Here is a 23951-nt window from a genome sequence, read left to right on the forward strand (position 1 = left end):
AGGCTGTTCAGTTTCCATGTAGTTGAGCGGTTTTGAGTGAGTTTCTTGATCCTGAGTTCTAGTTTGATTGCACTGTGGTCTGAGAGACAGTTTGTTACAATTTCTGTTCTTTTACATTTGCTGAGGAGAGCTTTACTTCCAACTATGTGTTCAATTTTGGAATAGGTGTGGTGTGGTGCTGAAAAAAATGTATATTCTGTTGATTTGGGGTGGAGAGTTCTGTAGATGTCTATTAGGTCCACTCGGTGCAGAGCTGAGTTCAATTCCTGGGTATCCTTGTTAACTTTCTGTCTCATTGATCTGTCTAATGTTGACAGTGGGTTGTTAAAGTCTCCCATTATTATTGTGTGGGAGTCTAAATCTCTTTGTAGATCTCTAAGGAATTGCTTTATGAATCTGGGTGCTCCTGTGTTGGGTGCATATATATTTAGGATAGTTAGCTCTTCTTGTTGAATTGATCCCTTTACCATTATGTAATGACCTTCTTTGTCTCTTTTGATGTTTGTTGGTTTAAAGTCTTTTTTATCAGAGACTAGGATTGCAACTTCTGCCTTTTTTTTGTTTTCCGTTTGCTTGGTAGATCTTCCTCCATCCCTTTATTTTGAGTCTATGTGTGTCTCTGCACGTGAGATGGGTTTCCTGAATACAACACACTGATGGGTCTTGACTCCTTATCCAATTTGCCAGTGTATGTCTTTTAATTGGAGCATTTAGCCCATTTACATTTAAAGTTAACATTGTTATGTGTGAATTTGATCCTGTCATTATGTTGTTAGTTGGTTATTTTGCTTGTTAGTTGATGCAGTTTCTTCCTAGCCTCGATGGTCTTTACAATTTGGCATGTTTTTGCAGTGGCTGGTACCAGTTGTTCCTTTCCATGTTTAGTGCTTCCTTCAGGAGCTCTTTTAGGGCAGGCCTGGTGGTGACAACATCACTCAGCATTTGCTTGTCTGTAAAGTATTTTATTTCTCCTTCAATTATGAAGCTTAGTTTGGCTGGATATGAGATTCTGGGTTGAATATTCTTTTCTTTAAGAATGCTGAATATCGGCCCCCACTCTCTTCTGGCTTGTAGAGTTTCTGCCAAGAGATCCGCTGTTAGTCTGATGGGCTTCCCTTTGTGGGTAACCCGACCTTTCTCTCTGGCCACCCTTAACATTTTTTCCTTCATTTCAACTTTGGTGAGTCTGACAATTATGTGTCTTGGAGTTGCTCTTCTCGAGGAGTATCTTTGTGGCGTTCTCTGTATTTCCTGAATCTGAATGTTGGCCTGCCTTGCTATATTGGAGAAGTTCTCCTGGATGATATCCTGCAGAGTGTTTTCCAACTTGGTTCCATTCTCCCCGTCACTTTCAGGTACACCAATCAGACGTAGATTTTGTCTCTTCACATAGTCCCATATTTCTTGGAGGTTTTGTTCGTTTCTTATTCTTTTTTCTCTAAACTTGTCTTCTCGCTTCATTTCATTCATTTCATCTTCCATTGCTGATACCCTTTCTTCCAGTTGATTACATCGGCTACCGAGCCTTCTGCAATCTTCACATAGTTCTCGAAACTTGGCTTTCAGCTCCATTAGCTCCTTTAAGCCCTTCTCTGCATTGGTTATCTTAGTTATACATTCATCTATTTTTTTTCAAAGTTTTTAATTTCTTTGCCATTGGTTTGAATTTCCTCCCGTAGCTCGGAGTAGCTTGAGCATCTGAAGGCTTCTTCTCTCAACTCGTCAAAGTCATTCTCTGTCCACCTTTGTTCCGTTGCTGGTGAGGAACTGCGTTCCTTTGTAGGAGGAGAGGTGCTCTGCTTTTTAGAGTTTCCAGTTTCTCTGCTCTGTTTTTTCCCCATCTTTGTGGTTTTATCTACTTTTGGTCTTTGATGATGGTGATGTACAGATGGGTTTTTGGTGTGGGTATCCTTTCTGTTTGTTAGTTTTCCTTCTACCAGACAGGACCCTCAGCTGCAGGTCTGTTGGAGTTTGCTACAGGTCCACTCCAGACCCTGTTTTGCTGGGTGTCAGCAGCAGTGGCTGCAGACCAGCAGATTTTCATGGACCGCAAATTCAGCTGTCTGATTATTCCTCTGGAAGTTTTGTCTCAGAGGAGTACCTGGCCAAGTGAGGTGTCAGTCTGTCCCTACAGGGGAGTGCCTCCCAGTTAGGCTGCTCAGCGGTCAGGGATCCACTTTAGGAGGCAGTCTGCCCGTTCTCAGATCTCCAGCTGCGTGCTGGGAGAACCACTACTCTCTTCAAAGCTGTCAGACAGGGACATTTAAGACTGCAGAGGTTCCTGCTGTCTTTTTGTCTGTGCCCTGCCCCCAGAGGTGGAGCCTACAGAGGCAGGCAGGCCTCTTTGAACTGTGGTGGGCTCCACCCAGTTCCAGCTTCCTGGTTGCTTTGATTACCTAAGGAAGCCTGGGCAATGGCGGGTGAAATAGATGCAATAAAAAAGGATAAAGGGGTATCACCACCGATCCCACAGAAATACAAACTACCATCAGAGAATACTACAAACACCTCTACGCAAATAAACTAGAAAATCTAGAAGAAATGGATAAGTTCCTCGACACATACACCCTCCCAAGACTAAACCAGGAAGAAGTTGAATCTCTGAATAGACCAATAACAGGCTCTGAAATTGTGGCAATAATCAATAGCTTACCAACCAAAAGAGTCCAGGACCTGATGGATTCACAGCCAAATTCTACCAGAGGTACAAGGAGGAACTGGTACCATTCCTTCTGAAATTATTCCAATTGATAGAAAAAAAGGGAATTCCTCCCTAACACATTTTATGAGGCCAGCATCATCCTGATAACAAAGCCTGGCAGAGACACAACCAAAAAAGAGAATTTCAGACCAATATCCTTGATGAACATTGATGCAAAAATCCTCAATAAAATACTGGCAAACCGAATCCAGCAGCACATCAAAAAGCTTATCCACTATGATCAAGCGGGCTTCATCCCTGGGATGCAAGGCTGGTTCAACATACGCAAATCAATAAATGTAATCCAGCATATAAACAGAACCAATGACAAAAACCACATGATTATCTCAATATATGCAGAAAAGCCTTTGAAAAAATTCAACAATGCTTCATGCTAAAAACTCTCAATAAATTAGGTATTGATGGGATGTATCTCAAAATCTTAAGAGCTATCTATGACAAACCCACAGCCAATATCATACTGAATGGGCAAAAACTGGAAGCATTCCCTCTGAAAACTGGCACAAGACAGGGATGCCCTCTCTCACCACTCCTATTCAACATAGTGCTGGAAGTTCTGGCCAAGGCAATCAGGCAGGAGAAGGAAATAAAGGGTATTCAATTAGGAAAAGAGGAAGTCAAATTGTCCCTGTTTGCAGATGACATGATTGTATATCTAGAAAACCCCATTGTCTCAGCCCAAAATCTCCTTAGGCTGATAAGCAACTTCAGCAAAGTCTCAGGATACAAAATCAATGTTCAAAAATCACAAGCATTCTTGTACACCAATCACAGACAAACAGAGAGCCAAATCATGAGTGAACCGCCATTCACAATTGCTTCAAAGAGAATAAAATACCTAGGATTCCAACTTACAAGGGATGTGAAGGATCTCTTTGAGGAGAACTACAAACCACTGCTCAATGAAATAAAAGAGGATACAATAGGAAGAACATTCCATGCTCATGGGTTGGAAGAATCAATATCGTGAAAATGGCCATCCTGCCCAAGGTAATTTGCAGATTCAATGCCATCCCCATCAAGCTACCAATGAGTTTCTTCACAGAATTGGAAAAAACTACTTTAAAGTTCATATGGAACCAAAAAAGAGCCCGCATCGCCAAGTCAATCCTAAGCCAAAAGAACAAAGCTGGAGGCATCACGCTACCTGACTTCAAACTATACTACAAGGCTGCAGTAACCAAAACAGCATGGTACTGGTACCACAACAGAGACATAGATCAATGGATCAGAACATAGCCCTCAGAAATAATGCCGCCTATGTACAACTATCTGATCTTTGACAAACCTGACAAAAACAAGCAATGGGAAAAGGATTCCCTATTTAATAAATGGTGCTGGGAAAACTGGCTAGCCATATGTAGAAAGCTGAAACTGGATCCCTTCCTTACACCTTATACAAAAATTAATTCAAGATGGATTAAAGACTTACATGTTAGACCTAAAACCATAAAAACCCTGGAAGAAAACCTAGGCAATACCATTCAGGACATAGGCATGGGCAAGGACTTCATGTCTAAAACACCAAAAGCAATGGCAACAAAAGCTAAATTTGACAAATGGGATCTAATTAAACTAAAGAGCTTCTGCACAGCAAAAGAAACTACCATCAGAGTGAATAGGCAACCTACAAAATGGGAGAAAATTTTCGCAACCTACTCATCTGACAAAGGGCTAATATCCAGAATCTACAATGAACTCAAACAAATTTACAAGAAAAAAAACAAAGAACCCCATCAAAAAGTGGGCAAAGGTCATGAACAGACATTTCTCAAAAGAAGACATTTATGCAGCCAAAAAACACATGAAAAAATGCTCATAGTCACTGGCCATCAGAGAAATACGAATCAAAACCACAATGAGATACCATCTCACACCAGTTAGAATGGCCATCATTAAAAAATCAGGAAACAACAGATGCTGGAGAGGATGTGGAGAAATAGGAACACTTTTACACTGTTGGTGGGACTGTAAACTAGTTCAACCATTGTGGAAGTCAGTGTGGCGATTCCTCAGGGATCTAGAATTAGAAATACCATTTGACCCAGCCATCCCATTACTGGGTATATACCCAAAGGATTATAAATCATGCTGCTATAAAGACACATGCACACGTATGTTTATTGCGGCACTATTCACAATAGCAAAGACTTGGAACCAATCCAAATGTCCAACAACGATAGACTGGATTAAGAAAATGTGGCACATATACACCATGGAATACTATGCAGCCACAAAAAATGATGAGTTCATGTCCTTTGTAGGGACATGGATGAAACTGGAAACCATCATTCTCAGTAAACTATCGCAAGGACAAAAAACCAAACACTGCATGTTCTCACTCATAGGTGGGAATTGAACAATGAGAACACATGGACACAGGAAGGGAAACACCACACTCCGGGGACTGTTGTGGGGTGGGGAGAGGTGGGAGGGACAGCATTAGGAGATATACCTAATGTAAATGACGAGTTAATGGGTGCAGCACACCAACATGGCACATGGATACATATGTAACAAACCTGCACATTGTGCACATGTACCCTATAACTTAAAGTATAATAATTAAAAAAAAAAAAGAATTCTACTTAAAGGAAACACGCAGTGTTTTTCAATGAGAAGGAATAAAATAAAATACAGCAGGTACTCCATATTGCAGCTGCAGCATCCACAGATTCAACTGTGGCTTGAGAATATTTGAAAAAATAAAAATTAAAAATAAATGAAAAATAATGCAGGTGCAGTGGCTCACGCCTGTAATCCCAGCACTTTGGGAGGCTGAAGTGGGCAGATCACCTGAGGTCAGGAGTTGGAGACCAGCCTGGCCAACATGGCGAAACCCTGTCTCTACTAAAAATACAAAAAATTAGCCAGGCATGGTGGTGCATGCCTGTAGTCCTGGCTACTCGGGAGGCTGAGACAGGAGAATTGCTTGAGCCCGGGAGGCGGAGGTTGCAGTGAGCCCAGATCATGCCATTGCACTCCAGCCTGGGAGATAGACCAAGACTCCATCTCAATAAACAAATAAATAAACAAACAATATGAATGGAAAACAATACAGTATAACAACTATTTACAAAGCATTTCCATTGTATTAGGTATTATAAGTAATCTAGAGATGATTTAAAGTACATGGGAGGATGTATAGATTGTATGTAAATACTACACCGTTTCATATAACAAGACTTAAGTATCCCCAGATTTTGGTATCCATTGGAGGGGGGTCTGAACCCAGTCCCTCAAGAATACAGAGAGATGACTGTTACGGAGATGATGGTATACACATACGTTCATCTATATATACATGGTTGTATAAAGTCTTTTTTTTCCCTGAAGATTTACAACAATCTATTCTCTCCCAGTCTGATTTGTGTCACCTACTGAATTGGCTACGTTCTGGCCCCTTGATAACTTCATTTAGACTATCATTTCTGGACTCCTTATGTGAGATTACACATTTTCCTCATGTGTAAGCCATTTTTTATTGATCTTTTTTGTTACTTATAGTCAAAAGCATTCTAACATAAGCTACAACCTTCTTGTCCTTGTATTACACCTTTCTACAGAAAGAGAAAATAAAAATGAGTTGAGTTTACAGGTTGCTGACAAGTTTGGCAAAATGTCTGCTGGAGAAAGAAGTGTCGTCTATAGATTACAGTGGTGGGTGTGCATATGCAGGTCCAGATTTTTGAAGAACGTCTTTTAAAGTCTATCCGAAGACACTTTGAGAAAGCATAGGAATTGGGGGTGAATCAAACTCACTTTTTTTTTTTTTTTTTTTGAGACAGAATCTCGCTCTGTCGCCCAGGCTGGAGTGCAGTGGTGCAATCTGGGCTCACTGCAAGCTCTGCCTCCTGGGTTCAAGTGATTCTCCCGCTGTGGTCTCCAGAGTAGCTGGGACTACAGGCACCCGCCACCAAGCTCGGCTAATTTTTTTGTATTTTTAGTAGAGATGGGGTTTCACCGTGTTAGCCAGGATGGTCTCAATCTCCTGACCTCGTGATCCACCCGGCTCGGCCTCCCAAATTGCTACGATTACAGGCGTGAGCCACTGTGCCCAGCTGAATAAAACTAACTTTTAATGATCATTCGTGGTCTGCTGGGCACTGAGCCATGTGGTGTAGGAGATACATGTTCTCATTAAATCCCTGAGAAGTAGAAGAGGTAGATGTTTTACCACACAATGTTTAAGAAATGAGCACAGGGAGGTTTAAAGAACTTTCCCAAGGTCAGTGGGACTGGGATTTGAACTTGAGTTTGACTACAAATCTTTCACATCTTCCTAAGCTTGAAAGGTGAGTACACCTGCGGGGGGAAAAGTTAACTAAGGGGTAACTTTTATCCCAATGTCTTTCAATCCTATTAATCACTAAAACACAAAGTATTAGTCATTTGTTCAACACGTATTCATATATCAAGCACTTGACTATGCACAGGAGCATAACGGTGAATCAGCAAGCATGGTCCTCATCCAGAGGAGCTTACTATGGAGGCAGCAGTCAGTATTCAAATACTGACATCAACAAATATCATACTGAAACTCTCAGGGCAAAACAGCATGAAAACTTGAATTGTTTTTTACAAATAAATTGAAATGTCCCAGGTGAGGGGATGGAGGACAGGACCTCAAGGTCTCTGGTCATCTGCTTTTGTGAGGCAGGTTCAGGACAGGTCAGATTCAGCTCTAAATGTCTTTTATACATTTTATTATACATTTTGTTCCCTTTCTCTCTCTCTTTCTTTCTTTCTTTTCTTCCGAGTTTCGCTCCTGTCGCCCAGGCTGGAATGCAATGGCACAATCTCGGCTCACTGCAACCTCCACCTCCCAGGTTCAAGCGATTCTTCAGCCTCAGCCTCCTGAATAGCTGGGATTACAGGCGCCCACCACGCCGGGCTAATCTTTTGTATTTTTAGTGGAGACGAGGTTTCACCATGCTAATCTCAAACTCCTGACCTCAGGTAATCCGTCCACTTCAGCCTCCCAAAGTGCTGGCATTACAGGTGTGAGCCACCACGCCCGGCCCCTTTCCCTTTCTTATCGCCATTCTGAGAAAAGACTAGTTTGTCCGTCTTGCACAAATTTTTCCCTCAGTGAGCTACCATTTCCAGGAGCAGCCCTGAGTCTCTGAAGTTAAAAAAAAAAAAAAAAAAAAAAAGAAGAAAGAAAAAGTTTAGTCTGCTTAAGTTCTTGTTGCAAAACTTTCTTAGTTATTACTCTCAGTTGTAGCTTTTGGAATTTAACAGCAGCTCGCTTATGAGCCACTCATATCACTTACTAGCCTGGAACTTTGAATAGGTTACTAAACTTCTTCAAGCTGGATTTTATCATCGCTCATTTATGCAGGACATATTTTTGAAATTGTTGCAATTGTTGCAAATACTTGAGAAGTTTCTACCCTCCTTTGCCTTCTCCTAGTGCTTCTTCAGCGGCTATGAAGGGAACAATTACTAAGGGTCACAGTAGCTGCCTAAAAGGAACCTGTGTCTAGTACTTCAATATTTCCGGGCTCTCAGGTGGGACAGTAAAGCCTCTGTCTCCTCCCCATGCCAGGCAAGATGACCCAGAAGGAAACTCCCGGGCCTGTTGACTCTGAGCAAGCTGGGGCAGAAAGCTTCCCAGGGCTCTTGGAGCTCAGACGGCAGGGTGAGCTGGCCCGAACATTCTTCGGGTTGTATTATCATATTGAGGCACAAGGGGGCAGTAGTGTCCTCCATGATAGCTAGAAAAGCGATTTCCAGTTCTTTTTCTTTAGGGATTGTTCTTTTCCTAAGCTTGATGCCTGTCTGGGTAAGTTTCTTTCAGGAAGCCTATTTCCTTTTTATGAACGGTGACAGCCTCATTCCTACATTAGATAATTTAAAAAATTAACTATTTCTGGGAATGGGGCCCAGAGACTCTGATCTCCATTTTTGGATATTACATTTGGAGTATGTCAGTCTGAATTCACAATCACTTTTTTGGCAGTTGGGCCACCCTTAATTTAGTCACCAAAAACTTGTAAATCTTAGAAAACAAATAAGCAAGACAACGCCACTAAAGTTCCAAAGCTTGAGTCTGAAAACTTTCTGAAATGGTTAAATGTATGTGGGCTTTGGAGTCAAAGCTGCTTGAGCCTGCTTCGCTGTTTAACAGGGGAACATTTTAAACCTTTAAGATGAAAATAATGATACTACCCTATCTGGAGGTTATTATGAGGCTTAAATAAAGATAACCCATGCACAATGTCTAGCGTCGTGCCTGGATGTATAAACACCCACTACACATTCCCCATGGAGGGAATTATTTCTACAATGATGCTCATTCTGAACCTGTTAGCTTTTGTCATGTTTTCATGTAATGTGGGGTATTATGTTTATCCTTGTTAAATATCATCTGCTTATTTAATTTCAGAGGATTTTTAGAATACCATACCAATCTTCCACTTTCTTAGTTATTACTCTCAGTTTTGTAGCTTTTGGAATTTAATAGCCCCTTCCTTAGGAGCCACTCATATCACTTACTAGTCTGGAACTTTGAATAAGTTACTAAACTTCTTCAAGCTGGATTTTATCATCATTAATTAATGCAGGACATGTTTTTGAAAGCATATTATATGTCAGAGAGTGTAAGAAGAAATGGAGCTAAAAGAATGAAGACAGATGAAGTCCCTCCTGGAGTTTGATGACTATCGGAGAAGTCACACATAAAACAAAGTTCTGTGTAAATAATCATTCAGTTACAGTTGTGATAAGTGCTACAAACCAAGTATGGAAGTTCTAATTTATAGGGAAGACTTCCCTGAGGATGTGACATTTAAAGAGGGACCTGAAGGATGAGTAAAAACTAGCAGGAGATATTGCTGGGGAAGAGGCAAAGGAACGCTGTGTACAAATACCTGTGATGTGATCAATGACTGAAGACACGGCACATGTGCCTGCGGCGCGCGGTCTGAGACAAGGTTGGTTAATTCGGGGCCTGCTAGTTAAGTTAAGAAGCAAGGTCTTTGCCATTCATAAAATAGGTATCATATACCTGTTTTTCAGAGCTCTGGAGAGAATTAAGAGATGATTTACATCAAGTGCCCAGCACAATCCCAATCACATTCTAAACACTCAGCATCCCTCTCTTTTCTGTTTACTCTACCAGAGTTGAATTTTTACCTCTGGTTTATTATTTATTCAATACGTAATTATTTAGCATCTACTGTATATCAGGCTCTCTGTTGTAAACTGAACAAACAAAAGGGGAATAGCAGACATGGCCTTGCCTTTATAGAACCCACTGATGAGCTATTATGTTCTTTGTGCATATGAATTTATTTCAAGGGAACAATAGTTTCAACATATATGGGGATTAAAATCTTGTGCTCCGATCTCCAAAAATTAAAAGTAAATAAAAGCAAGCAAGCAAGCAAGCACACAGAATAAACGCACATTGCCATGGATTACAATGTAAATAACTCAAAATCATGAACTTGTATGTAGGAGTTACTTCTGCATTTTCTTTGCTTTTGCTAATGATTAATAATGACGAGGCCAGGGCAGACACAGTGGTTCATGCCAGTAATCCTAGCCCTTTGGAAAAACAAAGCAGGAGGATTGCTTGAGGCCAGGAGTCCAAGGCCATCCTGGGCAATATAGTGAGACCCAGTCTCTAAAAAAAAAAAAAAAAAATTAGCCAGGAGCGGTGGCACACACCTTTTGTCCTAGCTACTCAGGAGGCTGAGGTGGGAGAATTGCTTGAGCCCAAGAGGTTGAAGCTGCAGTGAGCTATGATTGCTCCTGCACTCTAGCCTGGGCAACAGAGAGAGAGACTCTGTCTTCAAAATAAATGCATTAATTAAAAAGAATAATAATGATTGTTTTTACAGTGTATTCTTTTTTTTTTTTTTTTTTTTTGAGACAGAGTCTCGCTCTGTCGCCCGGGCTGGAGTGCAGTGGCGCAATCTCGGCTCACTGCAAGCTCCGCCTCCCGGGTTCACGCCATTCTCCTGCCTCAGCCTCCGAGTAGCTGGGACTACAGGCGCCCGCCACCGCGCCCGGCTAATTTTTTGTATTTTTTAGTAGAGACGGGGTTTCACCGTGGTCTCGATCTCCTGACCTCGTGATCCGCCCGCCTCGGCCTCCCAAAGTGCTGGGATTACAAGCGTGAGCCACCGCGCCCGGCCTACAGTGTATTCTTGCACATGGTACAGATGATTAGCATAAATCTTTGTACTACTGAAAGTGCTAATAAGTCTCCATTATATTATCTTAGGGGCTAAGAATCCTTCTGGAGGGCAGAAAGACTCCCAGCTATTAGGTGTATCTAATCCCCATACGGCTGTGTTTACCCTGAAACTGAGGCAGTCTAACTCTTATTCCTTTCTGTTTACCTGTTTTAGTATATTGCATATGTATCCATTTAATATATACAGATGTTGTCTTCTGATAAAGGTCCAGAAACTCCAGGCATATAAAAGAGCCTCAAATCCCAAAAATTCTACCACATTCACTTTTCATTTCCATCTGCACATTTTTCATTTTTAGAGCTCATGGATAGTCTAGACATTTATTTGCAAATATTATGAAGGTATTATTTCAATCAGCAAGGGTTTCTCTTCAAAACTTATATGAGTTTATGATAGCAATTCTTATTCTCTCTAGTGAGGCATAAAGCTAAAGGTTTTATGTTTTTGCCACATAAGGAAAAACAATGCATGTTTTTGTTTTTTTCTAGTATCTCACAGATATCTTCACTTCCTGGTTTACCAGTTGTTAACCTTAATGCGTCCCAGAAGGAGATTAATACTTGGATTTAAATCATGGGAGCTCCACTTTCGGTTTCTTGTTATCTTTGCTGGGAGATGAGAAGTCTGGGGTGGTTTATTCCCTATATAACCTCCCAAAATTGTACTATAGACCAACATACTGAGTAAGATAAGGAGCAATCCCTCCAGTACTTACAATGCTCGTATGAAAATAGATGATTTTCTGAAAGAATTAGAATGCTGTATTAATTGTTTCTAGTTAGACTTTAATTCCAAATTCCAACAACTAATATCTCCTTCTTTAAGAACAATTTCCTTAATTCTGCCATTAGGAAATTATTTAATTCTACCATAATTATGTTTTATTTTTTCCATTTTATGCCACTGTGCCAGGCACTGTCCATTTTATGACATATTTGTGTCAGCTAAACAAATCTAGCTCATCAGTTCAGAATCAACAATGAACCAAATATTACTATAGATTATATGTTAATACACAGAAGCACAGTTATTACATGTATAACTATTTCTCCATTTTGTGACCATTATAGGGTAATTATGAATAGATGAAGGTATGATTACTTTAGATCAAAACACAGGCAAAAAAAAATGGATCTTCTTTGGGGAAATGTTTTATGCTATAGACTGAAAGTGTATGTGGCCTCCAAATTCATATGTTGAAACCTGATCTCCATTTGATTATATTGGGAGGCGGGGTCTTTGGGAGGTGTATTAGTCCATCCTCAGGCTGCTATAAAGAACTGTCCAAGACTGGGTAATTTATAAAGAAAAGAGGTTTAATTGACTCACAGTTCCACAGGGCTACAGACACCTTAGAAAACTTGTAATCATGGCAGAAAGGGAAGAAAACATGTCCTTCTTCACATGGCAGCAGAAAGGAGAAGTGCCAGGCAAAGGGGGAAAGCCCCTTATAAAACCATCAGCTCTTGTGAGAACTCACTCACTATCATGAGAATAGCATGGGGGCAACTGCCTCATGATTCAATTGCCTCCCACTGGATCCTTCCCAGAACACATGGGGATTATGGGAACTACAATTCAAGATGACATTTGGGTAGGGATAGAAAGCCTAACTGTATCAGGAGGTGATTAGGTCATAAGACTGAAGTTTTTAATGAATAGGATTAATGTTCTTATAAAAGAGGCCCAAAGAGCTGCTGTGCCTCCTCCACCAAGCCCTAGTGACATAATGGAAATAAGGTCTTCCATGAACCAGGAAAAGGGACTTTACCAGTCACCAAATCTGTCGGCACCTCGACCCTGGACTTCCCATCCTCCAAAAATGTAAGAAATAAATTTCTGTTGTCTATAAGCCACCCAGTTTATGGTAATTTGTGACAGTGGAGGTTGTGGATTACAGAAGAAAGGTGCAGAGATGAATTAGTGCAGTTTATGACACCATGAAGTTTGATGTTCCTGAGGGATATCCCAGAGAAGTTGGAAAAGCAGTAATTGGAAAGGAGTTTGGGACTCAGGTCAGAGGTCTAAGCTTACAGCTATCAGTTTGTGCTCCTTTAGCACATAGGTATAGAGATCTCCCAAGGAAAATACCTAGTGAAGAAAACCAGGGAGCTGAATGCACAGTCTTGGGGGAAGCTACATTTAAAAAACAGGAATGGGATAAGCAGTCCATGAAGAAGACCAGGAAAAAGTAGACAGAGAGGTACAAGGAGAAGCAGTAGGTACAAGGAAGAAGAGACATTCAAGTAACTCAAGGCCTTCACTCCCAAACTCAGCAGAGACTTCAGTTAGGTCCAGAAAAAACACAGGAGAAAGTGTTAGTAGCATAAACTCTGAACCAGGCTATGTGGGCTTGCATCTAGTCTCCACTATTCACACTAGCTGTGTTTCTTAACTTCTTTGTGCAAGTTTATTAATTTCTTTGTGCTTCACTTGCCTCATCTGTAAAATGGGACTAATAATAGTATACTTACCCCATAGAGTTAATACAACCATAACATTGACCAATATTTGTAGAACCTTAAATTCTTAACTCATAGTAAGAATTAAATATATTTATTGAATTTAAATCAAGCAATTCGTAGATGTCAAGATTGGAAACTATTCAGTGGATTTGCAAATTAAATGTAGTTTTGACACACACACAAATCAGTACAAGGAAAACTGGGGAAATCTGAATAAGATCAGTGGATTACATCAATGTGAGTAACTTGATTTAATATTGTACTACAGCTTTACAAGATGATACTACTGGGGGAAACGGTACCTGGTGACCTCCTTGGACTATTTCTTACAATTGCATGACAATCTATTGTTATCTCAAAATAACAAGTTTAATTTAAAAATATTGGCAGCCATAGAAAATAAAGGTGGTCTTGACCTACGAAAGAACAATTTAAATGACATGGTAGAGGCAGAAGCCGAGAGTTAAGAAATAAATGCAGATGAGGGGTTATATAGACTGAACTTAGACAACTCTTTTAGGAATTTTATATAAGAGTATAAGAATGAGATTTGCCAATAGTTAGAGAGAGCTGTGTGTGCATGTAAAAGTTGTTGTTATTGCTGATTTGGAATGAGTATGTCTTCTTATGCATTTTTTAAGGGTGAATGAGACTTGACTAGCATTACAAGATGTAAGGAGGCAGCTAGGAAAAGAGGAAGAGACAGGGAGGAGGAGGAAGGGAGGGAGGCAGATAAATTATAGATATAAAGAGGAATCAAGATATCATAGGAAGTGGGATTGAAAACACTAGGGAAATGGAACATTCTTTTCTTTTATACTGAAAGAATAAGTCAGCAAATAAATACCAAACAGGTGTCAGCTATACACTGGACTTCGTTCTAGGAGTTAAGCATGTGGTTTTGATGAGTAAGACAGATCAAATTCCTCTGTCCTGTGAGACAATGAGACAGTTCTGTAGGTACATTTACTGCTGGAATCAGAAGAGCTGTAAGGATGTATAGGCATGTTACTGTAAATAGATGAGGAGACACTAGATCATGAAAAAGGGACAAGATTATCAAGCTGAGTACAAAAATTGCTAATCAGTAGTGACTCTCATATCAGGATTTTTGTTTGTTTGTTTTTCCCCAGCAAGTAGTAGAGATGTGAAAGACAAATCACTGTCTGACCCCAGAGTTCGGTGACCCCAGAGCCATATAGGTATGTGAAAGGCTGGAAACTGGCTTCTCAAAATATATTGATACTCTAATCTCTGGAACCTACCTTACAAGTCCCCCCTCCCCCACAACCCCACACACAAAAAAATAAATGAAAGCAAAAAAAAATTGCAGGTATAATTAGTTTAAGGATCTTTATAAGGAGAGATTATCCTGGATTATCCAAGTGGGCCGTTTAGGCCATCCCAATTGTCCTTACAGGAGAGAGGCAGAGAGATGTGACATACATACAGAGGAGGAAGGGATATGATGATGGAGCAGAGAGACATTTGAAGATGTTGACCTTGAAAATTACAGTGGTGCAGCCACAAGCCAAGGAATGGTGACAGCTGCCGGAAGAGGAAGGAAAAGATTCTCCCCCAGAATTTCTCAAGGGAGCATGGCCCTGCTAACACCTTGATTTTGGCTCAGTGATATTAATTTCAGACTTTTGACCTCTAGACTGTGAGAGAGTAAATTTTTGTTGTTTGAAGCCTTGCAGTTTGTGGTATGTTGCTACAGCTGCATTAGGAAACTAATACAGGCATGATCATAGGACATGGATGAGGAAGTAGGGTTGTTCAAGGGTATTTCAGGAAATCAACCATATAGTGCAGATTAGTATGGAACTTGTGAGACTAAGAAGGGCTGGTCATCCCAGAGGTCTTGCTTGCAGAATCAATGAGCAGAATGTAGTGAGACTGAGGGCTTAAGACAGTTGAATGGATATAAAGTTGTGGTCAAAAGGGTGAGACCATCATTTAGGATGTCAGGAATTAAGTAGTTTCAGGTAATAATAAAGTCCAAGTGATATCCATCAGAGTGAAAAGTGGAATGGAAAAGAAAATAATGGCATTTAAAGAGTCAAAAAACACTGAAGCTCAGGTGAGTGGCTGGTAGGCAGGTCAACTCCATGGATATTACTGTCAAGCCAATGAACAAAGATTTTAAAGTCAGCGATCAAAGTCTGGAATGAATATGATACAGAAACTCTGCCAATAATAACATGAGATGCCCTGATTCTGGTTCTCTGTGGCTCAGCTCTGTTAGACAATTTTCTTGCTTTAGGAACTGCCAATCCCCCATTTAACATGATGCTGGTGAGGCTCTCAATCCCATTTCCATGGGCCACAGGGCTAGGTCAAATGATGCAGGCTTTTCCAGGAACAAGTCTCCATCCCCCAGGCCAAAATGAATGGTTCAGTGCTGTGTGACTAAAACTAGTTCCTGCCTTGCTGGAGTTACTAGCAGTGAGAAAAGGTGAGTAAAAGAGAGAGCATCCTGATACACTGTTGGAGACTTGATCCAGCCATGCCTGATGCTGTAAGTATTCCTGTCTTAGGTATGTGAGTCAATAAATCTTTAACTTAAGATACTTTGAATGGGTTATTGTTACATGTACTCAAAAATACCCTAGTTTATACCAGAATGGTATTATTTTCTTGCTTTTTGTTCTTTACAGAGTGGCTACAAAGGAATCGATATAGCCTTGTAGTTTCTCCAGATGGTATTTCAGTGCTTTGGAGATAACCACCAGATAAATGAGAGAGTTCCTGTTTTTCTTAGTTATTGTTTTCCTATCTAACCCAAGCCACAAGAAAGGATATATTGGTTTATTTTACAAACTTTATCTTCACAATCAGAAGGATGTGAGCTGTAGAGCATTATTTTAAAGACCAGTCGGAAGAGGAAATGGTGCAAAAATTAAAAAAAAAAAGAAAACCAAATTAATCTGCAAACACATTAGAATTTTCAAGAAGATTTAACTTCACTGTTATTTTTGCCCATTTGAAGCAAATCTATTCACTAGATCTCTATTAAATCCCTACTGTAAGCCAGATACAAATAAATGAGATGAACAATTTGAACTGATTTCAAGTTGCAAAGTAACAATTATATGATGAATTTCTTTGGGAAGCAAATGTTGGTATATCAGTCCATTTTCCTGCTGCTGATAAAGATGTACCCAAGACTGGGAAGAAAAAGAGGTTTAATTGGACTTACAGTTCCACATGGCTGGGGGGGCCTCAGAATCATGGCAGGAAGCAAAACGCACTTCTTACATGGTGGCAGCATGAGAAAATGAGGAAGATGAAAGAATAAAACCTGATAAAACCATCAGATCTCATGAGACTTATTCACTATCACGAGAACAGTATGGGGAAAACCACCCCATGATTCAAATTATCTCCCAATGGGTCCCTCCTACAACATGTGCAAATTATGGGAGTACAATTCAAGATGGGATTTGGGTGGGGACACAGAGCCAAACCGTATCATTCCAACCCTGGCCCCTCCAAATCTCATGTCCTCACATTTCAAAACCAATCATGCCTTCCCAACAGTCCCCCAAGGTCTTAATTCATTTCAGTATTAATCCAAAAGTCCACAGTCCAAAGTCTCATATGAGGAAAGGCAAGTCCCTTCTGCCTATGAGCCTGTAAAATCAAAAGCAAGCTAGTTACTTCCTAGATACAATGAGGATACAGGTATTTGGCAAATATAGCCATTCCAAATGGGAGAAATTGGCCAAAACAAAGGGGTCACAGGGCCCATGCAAGTCCAAAATCCAAGCAGGGCAGTCAAATTTTAAAGCCCCAAAATGATGTCTTTTTATTCCAGGTGTCACATCCAGGTCACGCTGATGCAAGAGGTGGGTTTCCAGGGTCTTGGGCAGCTCTGCCCCTGTGGCTTTTCAGGGTACAGCCTCTCTCCAGGCTGCTTTCATAGGCTGGCACTGAGTGTCTGCAGCCTTTCCAGGTACATGGTGCCTGCTGTAGGTGGATCTACCTACAGCTGGGGTCTGGAGGACAGTGGCCCTCTTCTCACAGCTCCACTAAGTGGTGCCCCAGTAGGGACTCTGTGTGGGGGCCTCAACCCCACATTTCCCTCTGCAGTGTCCTAGTAGAGGTTCTCCACACGAGAGCCCTGCCCCTGCAGCAAACTTCTGCCTGGACATCCAGGCATTTCCATACATATTCTGAAATCTAGACAGGGGTTCTCAAACCCCAAATTCTTGTCTTCTGTGCAGGCTCAACACCACATGGAAGCTGCCAAGGCTTAGGGCTTGCACCCTCTGAAACTTTGGCCCAAGCTCTACATTGGCCCTTTCAGCCACAGCTGGAGCAGCTGGGATGCAGGGGCAGGGCACCAAGTCCCTAGACTACACACAGCATGGGGACCATGGGCCCTTCCCAACGAAACCATTTTTTTCCTCCTATACATCTGAGTCTGGATGGGAGAGGCTGCTGCAAAGGTCTCTGACACGCCCTGGAGACACTTTCCCCATTGTCTTGGGAATTAACATTCGGCTTCTCATTACTTATGTAAATATCTGCAGCCGACTTGAATTTCTCCTCAGAAAATGGGATTTTCTTTTCTACAACATTGTCAGGCTGCAAATTTTCCAAACTTTTATGCTCTGCTTCCCTTTTAAAATGGAATGCTTTTAACAGTACCCAGGTCACCTCTTGAATGTGTTGCTTCTTAGAAATTTCTTTTGCCAGATACCCTAAATCATCTCTCTCAAGCTCCAAGTTCCGCAAATCTCTAGGGCAGAAGCAAAATGCCACAAGTCTCTGTTAAAACAAAACAAGAGTCACCTTTGCTCTAGTTCCCAACAAGTTCCTCATCTCCTTCTGAGACCACCTCAGACTGGAACTTATTGTCCATATCACTATCAGTGTTTTGGGCAAAGCCATTCAACAAGTCTCTAGGGAGCTCCAAACTTTTCCACATTTTCCTATCCTCTTCTGAGCCCTCCAAGCTGTTCCAACCTCTGCCTGTTACCCAGTTCCAAAGTCACTTCCACATTTTCAGGTATCTTTTCAGCAACATCCCACTTCTGGTACCAATTTACTGTATTAGTCAGTTTTCACACTACTGATAAAGACATACCTGAGACTGGGAAGGAAAAGAGGTTTAATTGGACTTAACAGTTCCACATGGCTGGGGAGGCCTCAGAATCATGGTGGGAGGTGAAAGGCACTTCTTACATGGCAACAGCAAGAGAAAATGAGGAAGATGCAAAAGCAGAAACCCCTGATAAAACTATCAGATCTTGTGAGACTTACTCACTACCACGAGAATAATATGGGGAACCACACTCATGATTTAAATTAGCTCCCACTGGGTCCCTCCCACAACACATGGAAATTATGGGAGTACAGTTCAAGATGAGATTTGGGTGGGGACACAGAGCCATAGAATATCAGTTGGTAACACACTGAACTAGGGCTCTACCATTAAGTAAGCACACAGAAATACAAAGTTCGAATAAGGATATACAGGGAATATAAAAACTATCTGCTTAATAGGAACTCAGATGCTTCTCAATTTTTTATATTATCTGTTAATAAAGAGTGAGTGATATTATTGGGAAACCATAAAGGATCCATTTCATCAGCACTGTTTTTTGTTTGTTTGTTTGTTTGTTTTGAGCCCTTACATATGTCTGGCACTGGGTAGGCTCTGAGAATACAATGGAAAAATGACAGGCCTACTTCCTGACCCTACCCTTTGGTTCCTGTCAGGGTATTCTCCAAGGCATCACAGGGTTTATCCAGTTCACTCTTTAGTAAATGATAAAACTCACATTCAAACACTAGTGTCCTAAAACAATATAAGTCTGTCTCTCCTAAATGAGCTCATTATTTTTGTTTTAGCCACCTCAGAGTAGAGTTTCTAATTCCTATCTAGCTTGCTGTTCAAATAACTGATAATTAATCCCAGAACATTAGTTTGCTTGAATTGAAAAGGCACATCACGTTCGAGTGCCTCATTTTTAATATAAGGCAAACTGAGGCAAAGGATGTTGAATGATCTTCACAGAGCAAGAGGAGAGGCCACTTTTCACCCTCAGCCTAGTGTATATTTGAGTAAACCACAATGTGAAAGATAACAATCTATGAAGACAAAAATTACAAGGTTTAAAACCCTCTTTCCTTCTTCCTCAGACGACTGGGAAATCATATTCTTTAGTAAGGTTGTGGTTATTGGACTAGCACAGTAGCCAAATTTAGGATGACTTATTTATTCTTAAAGATTGGGACTTTCATTCTGGAAGTACTTTTAACTATTAAAGATTCCTCTTTCCCTTTCCTTCTTCCTTCCTTGCCTCCCTCATTTTTCGTACATTTCCTCCTTTTTTTCTTGTATTATTTCATTACACAAATGATCATTTATTCCATACAAAGTTATGGAATGTGTAGGGTGGATATGCTGGATGCAAGGGATATAAAATTGGCACAGCATCTTTCTTGCTCTCAGTTGGCTCACAATCAAGGGGAAAGCAAAGATGCATTCAGTGAATCATTACAGAATACTGTGATGTGTGCTTATGGTTCAGCACAGAAGGAGTTTTGGACCCTTACTGGGAAGAGGAGAATTAAGAGCTGGGTGACTACGAAAGATTTGTAGGGGAGAAAATGGCTGAAGAGATTTTGAAATAAGGGAAGGGCATTCCCCCACTCCAGCATGCAGAACTACCACTTGCAAAGGCAAATACGATTTTCTGCAGATCGTCCTCTAACCCCACCCCAGAATCTGGGGATATATATCATTGGGAAGAGATACAGTTTATTAGAGAGGAAACACTGTTGGACCACTCTTCCAACACCTGTCTCTCAAATGTGAGGCAGGGCTAGCAAAGCATCACACATCCAGAGAGGATTAGGATGGGGGAAGAGGTAGAAGTCAAGAATGAAGAATGTGAAAGACAAGTACCAGTCCATGAGGCTGGACTGGTAGGTAGGACCAATTCTTAATTTTCTAAATGCATGCCACTTTCCCTACAGATCAATGACTGTTGGCACTTCCCTACTTGCTTTTCTTTGGCTTTTTTCTCTTTTTTTTTTTTTTGCTACTGCATGCTTCTTTGACTACTGCTGCCAACCTTGGGAATGGATTGATGACACGCTTGCTTCTCAAACAGCTCTGCAGATACCACTTAGGAAGCTGGTGTTTGTGTTCTCAGACTGAGGAGGAGCAGTGTCCAAAATCAATTACCTGGGATGGTGTGTGCTGATCCACCTAGCAATGAACTCAGATCTTTGGAGCTTGTTTGATAAAACGTACATTGCTCAAGATACTCTGGTGCTAAGATCAGGGACACTATTTCAGAGCACAATGGAGATAATACATTTTACATTTATTTAATGTGAATTTTGGAAGAATTTGATTAAAAAATGCCACCTTTGGCTTTTTTTATAAAGAAAATCACAATAAAGGATAGAAAGTAATTAATAATTTTTAAAACTGGTTAACCATATACAAAAATCAACTCAAGATGTATTAAAGACTGACATTGTAAGTCCCCAGTCTATAAAACTCCTAAGACCTTGGTGGGAGGATCTCCATTTCTTGGTGGGAATGTAACTTGGTGCAGCCACTGTGGTAAGCAACTCGGAGATTTCTCAAAGGACTAAAAATAGAATTACAATTTGACCCAGGAATACCATTACTGGGTATATAACCAGAGGAAAATAAATTGTTCTACTAAAAAGACACATGCACTTATACGTTTAGCGCAGCACTACTCACAATAGCAAAGACATGGAATCAGCCTAGGTACCCATCAATGGTGAACTGGGTAAAGAAAATGTACATATACAGCATGCAATATTCACAGCCATAAAAAGGAATGGAATCATGTCCTTCGCAGCAACATGGATGCAGCTGGAGGACATTATCCTAAGTAAACTGACACAGGAACAGAAAACCAAATACTGCATGTACTACTTATACATGAGAGCTAAGGCTGGGGAACACATGGACATAAAGATGAGAACAAGAGACACTAGAAACTCCAAAAGAAGGAGGGAGAGAAGGGGACAAGGACTGAAAAACTTTCTATTGGGTGCTACGCTCAGTGTCTAGGTGTTGGGATCAATAGAAGCCTAAACCTCAGCAACACGCAATGATACCCTTGCAACAAACCTGCACGTGTACCCCCTGAATCTAAAATAAAAATAAAAGCCAAAAAGGAAAATAATTAGTGATTTTAAATTTTCTTTGTTATAGTCTTCTATATTTTTCCATATTTCTATGATGAGCATAGTGTTGTAGTTAGCAATAGATGGAAACTTTATGAGGAAAAGAAGATAATGATCACAACCATCAACAAACTTACCTGGGTAATTTCTATCCTGTTCCCTTATGAAAGTTGCAAAAATAAAAAAGACCATTTCTTGCTCATTTAGAATGTACACTGTGCTTTATAATACATATGGCCACTACCAATTTCTTGCAAGTGTTTTTTTTAGACTCTGGGAATACAGTGGATGGGATGAGAGAAAAGGTACCATTTGTTAAAGAGAAAACGGCATTAGACTAGAAATTGGGGTAGGATACAGTTATCTTTCTTTTATCGATGATATAGCCTTGAACAACTCCCTTACCATCATAGCAACTGCTTTGTCAACATAAGATGGGCCCAATAAAGTATCTCCCATCTGCCAGACAGGATGACTGGAAAGAAGTATAAATATTTTGTAAGCTGTAAGGTGCTCTATCCATGCAAGTTGTTTCTGAGGCGATTATTCTTAGTAATAAATAAAATACTGCTTAGAAACTCAATGTGGGCAGTCTTGGTCTAGGGACCTACTTATTGTGCAATTGGCAAATGGGCCTTTCTGAGATCATGCATAGGCAGACCGTTTAGATACACATAACTAGAAATGGTCCAACTGTGATATCTGTTTTTTCCCACCTTTTACATCTCAAAAAGCAGTTTTCATATTTCATAATAAGGGCTTTTACATCTATAAATTCCCTTTCAAATGCCTACATCTCTCAACCAATTTGCTACCACCACAATTTATTTTTTAGATGGTTTTATTCAGATGCAAATAGTTTATTTGAGCACTTTGGAGTTGCTGTTTGAGAATGCTATATGAGTATTACATACTGTATTACATTCTGATGCTCTTTACAAACTTTCTTTTCTGCCTGCAATTTAATTTTGTTTTTAGAGGTTTTTTTTCTCTTCCTCTTCTCATATTGATTTTATTTTTGGCACTATTAAAAAGTGCTCAATGATCAACCTTTTAGGAATGAATCTAAATAAGTCTGTATCTCTATGTATATGCATTTTTTAAGTGCACTAACTTTTAGTATAAGACTTACGTAATGATTAATTTGCTCCTCAAATTCTAATTCTTATTCAATCAATAACCATTGTTCACAATTTTAAATACATTTTATTGATTTTTTGAACATTTAGGTCATTAGTAGTGAGCTCAATGTTAGCCATAATTCACCTTTAAATTTCCAATGTTCAGGTTATTAAAAATCATTTGCTTTTGTTTCCAGCATAATTTATTTTTAGTTGAAATTTTTACTTATGATTATTTTTCTTTTTAAAGCAACCATGTCTTCTTTATAACTGTCTGAGTGTCCAGTTACATTTTCGTACTTATGAAGGTTTTTAATATCTAATCATATCTTATGTAATCAGTGGGCTATTGTGTAAAGTGATAGCTCTTTTTCTCCCTTATTTATTGGGATTTTACTACACACTTCCTTCCTCCCTATTTTTTTCTTTCCTGAACACCTTTCACCTGGTATTGTGATAGTTCATTTACTTGTATGTATTGCTCACTAGATGGTAAACTCTGCAGGGAAAGGAATTTTTTTGCATATCATGTTCCCTACATTATTCCTGCATTTAGCATATGCCTAACAAATAGTAGTCTAGCAAGGATTTTAAAAGAATTAATTAAGGAACTGTAAACTACAAGACACCAAGGAACAGATGTTCAGATAAATACATAAAGATATAATCTACATGACAATGAAACGGTTATGTTAAAAGTAAAACCCTGAAGTGCATTAGAATAAATATTTAAAAATACTATCCAGGACATGTAACAATTGCTATTTTTCTGTTTAATGAGGTATATTTTGGATCCCAGTCAGCAAACAACTCTCTCTACCAAAAGTAGCTGACTGTAGTCCAGCCTATCTTTGCAGTTCATGGCAGAAGATGAGCAGAGAACACACAGGGCTCAGGTCCGGAGTTAGCTCAGAGAAAATAGAAAGAAAATCCAATCTCAGCACAGTAAACATGTAGGAATTCAGCATCTCATACAGGTTACTGAAAGCAAAGAATCAAAAATAATAAATGGTTATAAAAAGTCCATAGAACTTTGAGTGCATAAACAAAACCTATAAATCTTAAGCAAATGAAAATAAGACTCTGGTTAATAAAACAAAACAAAACAGAAATAGCCTAGTGCAATTGTTAAGAAGCGGAGAAAAACATACTCCAAAGAATTCAGTATGTAGTTGGTGAATTCAGAGCAAACAGAAATGGAAAAGTACATCTTCCCAGCCACACAAAAGAAAAGACTTCTAAG

General features: G+C 39.9%; 1 protein-coding gene across 7 annotated transcripts in view; it reads right to left on the minus strand.

Moving 5' to 3' along the window:
• The window catches only part of KCNIP4 (potassium voltage-gated channel interacting protein 4), a 1214216-nt gene that overhangs the window by 42060 nt on the left and 1148205 nt on the right, over positions 1-23951 (minus strand). The gene's annotated exons all lie outside the window — the stretch shown is intronic.

This window comes from Symphalangus syndactylus, chromosome 16 (genome assembly GCF_028878055.3).
Source record: "Symphalangus syndactylus isolate Jambi chromosome 16, NHGRI_mSymSyn1-v2.1_pri, whole genome shotgun sequence".
Lineage (NCBI taxonomy): Eukaryota > Metazoa > Chordata > Mammalia > Primates > Hylobatidae > Symphalangus > Symphalangus syndactylus.